We start from the raw sequence: 2,655 nt of genomic DNA on the forward strand, positions 1-2,655 counted from the left end.
ATACACATAGACAGCAGAGAGAGAGAAGAGAAGAGAGGAGAGAGAGGTGAGAGATGGGGAGAGATGGTGAGATGGAGTGGAGAGAGAGAGAGCGAAAGAAGAGAGAGGAGAGCGTACTCGAGGCTCCAGAATCGCACTGATTTCGCCTTGCCAGCTACATTTTCTTATCCCCGTACTTTGTCGCGGTTCTGCAATTCAGGTTCCGGTCGCATTGCTTCTTGTTTTCCCTCTCTACATGTACTTTTTTTTTTTTTTTTTTTTTTTTTTTGGGGGGGGGGGGGGATTTTGTCTCAGTTCAGACACATTTCTTAAAATCTATATTCCCGTTGATATATAACCACGAGTTGAAATCTTGATTCAAAATCAAAATCCTTTTCACCAACACTCGAAATTGCAGCACACGCAATAGCCTTAAAGGGAAGAGAAATCCCAGCAGCTTGGTCACCATGGCAACCCCTGTAAAGTGTACACGCGGTGGTGTGTTGTGAAGTGTCATCTGGCCTCGTATTAGTCCGACCGCCGTAGCTGTGTGTCAAATCATGGGGTAAACCGGTGCCATGAGTAGTTCGCGGAAAACTCTACGGGATAGCGATGTTACTTTCACGTGCTATCATTTACTTTTTGTTCAATCTATTTTTAATCGAATTACTAGAGAATTTGATCCTTTTGAAACCTAAACTTGTACTGTAATATTAACATATAATATTCTGATCATATGATATTCTTTGCAGCTAGCCAGGGTAGTAAGGAAAGGACAAAACACAATTAATTCAGACATGAAAAGTACTCTAAAGTTGCTGTTTCTTTTTGAAGACTGTTTTGATAAAGCTGTAATTTATTTCCAGTTAAATTTCCAATAAGCATGATTCTGGTATGAAATGCCTTCGCACCTGGGTATATCTAATAATGACCATGTAAATCGCCTAGCTAGACAAGTACATAACCAGCAGACTGAGGACAGAGACCATTGATTACTTCTTGTTAGTCTCTCGAAAATTCTCATAAACTTAAAAAAAAAAGCTTGCACTTTCTTTTTAGAGCACAGCGTCTGAAAACTTTGCAATTAAGCACTATGATCAATTTGCAGGTGTGCGATTTCCTACTCTGTCTATCTATCTATTTAGCAATACCTTATAAAACAACGCTGATGCACAAAATTCCAGAATGATCAATTACGCAGTATTACATATTGGGAGATTTCTCTGCAGCATGTCCCGAATTTAACATGTAATGATGAATCAATGATTACGGTTATCCATGCCTATGCATTTAGATAGGACGGTGAATGGAAGACTACACAAAACTAAAAAGATTAAATTTATGCAATGTTGATTCATGAAACTTAAAAATGCTTTCAACAGATCCATATAAACATCTAGAATTAAATCAAAGTCGACATGATTTTCGCCAGGATACAGTCCAGTTGTTAAGTGTTTAGTCACTGAAGCGAAAGAATGGTTGTTCAAATTTTGCTGACCAAAGTTTTAATAGTTCATATCTGTCTATATCCACCTCCTGCTAAAACTTTGATTATATATGCCATCTATGAGAAAGAGTGTCCTATTGTTAGTTTTATATGCTGAAAAATACCAGCACTGTAATTTATCAGAATTAATGCAAAAGTGATATATTTATATGTTTGACTCTTACGTTATCTATCTACATATCTATCGCTCTATTCATCTATATATATGTATACAAGTATGTATATATATATATATATATATATATATATATATATACATATATTAGAAATACAATGCACAATTCAAAAATAGGGAAGATAGTATCAATCACCTTTGCTTTAAGAAAGAAATCCCTAAGTTGTCCCTCAAACATAGCAGCCCTGTGATCCACTTCAGATTCCGCAATAAACCCCGGATGCAGCTGACTCAAGATCTATTTCCCTCTCTTTTCAGGGAGTCGCCAGAGTGACAAGCTGTGATCAAGAGACGGATGCATCTCGTCCCATCCACGCCCCGTTTTCTTGCGGCCCGTCGCCTGCCGGTCATTTTGAGGGGAGACTATTAAGATATTCCTCTCGTTGCTTTATTGGATTCCTTTTTACTCTATTGATATTACTCTGTCCAGCCTCTCTCCTTACTTCAGTTCCTCTACATCTTTCTTTTTTTTTTTTCTTTTTTTTTGCTTCAATGGGAAGACACGTTCAAATATCCAATAGATAAATCTATGGTAGGTGAGAGGCGGTACAGTAATACAATTGGAATCCAAACATTCTAGAGAAGTGACACTGATCCAGACTCTCGAGAAAGTCGCTGTTCTACCTTTAACGAATTAAAAAAAAAAAAAAAGAAATAAGAAAAAAAAATAAGCCCAGGCAGATCTGTCGCGACCACCCATGGAACACGTCTCAGGAAAAATAAAGGAAACTGGTCAATAGCCTCAAGCCTCTTTCCAAAGCGTGTTTGGGGGGAAGTTAATAGTGCTATCGTATGATACTACCAACGTGAGCTTGTGGCAAAGGCGGAGAGTTTTCGCGCTCGTGGGACGCTAGTGGCTATCAATAACCCCCCCCCCTCCCCCCCTCCCCCGCAGGAAAGTCAGCGGGTAGTGGAAAAAATAGATATTTCCTCGACTTGTGTAAAGAAATAGGTGCCAAATAATCCATCTTTCCGACGTCGTACATACAACCCG

At 38.8% G+C, this 2,655-nt stretch overlaps 1 protein-coding gene across 1 annotated transcript in view; it reads left to right on the forward strand.

The window, feature by feature from the left end:
• The window catches only part of LOC122263843 (lachesin), a gene marked incomplete in the record, with an annotated part of 129,674 nt that overhangs the window by 16,789 nt on the left and 110,230 nt on the right, over positions 1 to 2,655 (forward strand). Inside the window, 1 exon segment of the mRNA XM_086533873.1 lies at positions 1,920 to 2,655.

This window comes from Penaeus japonicus, unplaced genomic scaffold, assembly GCF_977035675.1.
Source record: "Penaeus japonicus unplaced genomic scaffold, GWHDUDI00000001_assembly GWHDUDI00000001, whole genome shotgun sequence".
Classification (NCBI taxonomy): domain Eukaryota; kingdom Metazoa; phylum Arthropoda; class Malacostraca; order Decapoda; family Penaeidae; genus Penaeus; species Penaeus japonicus.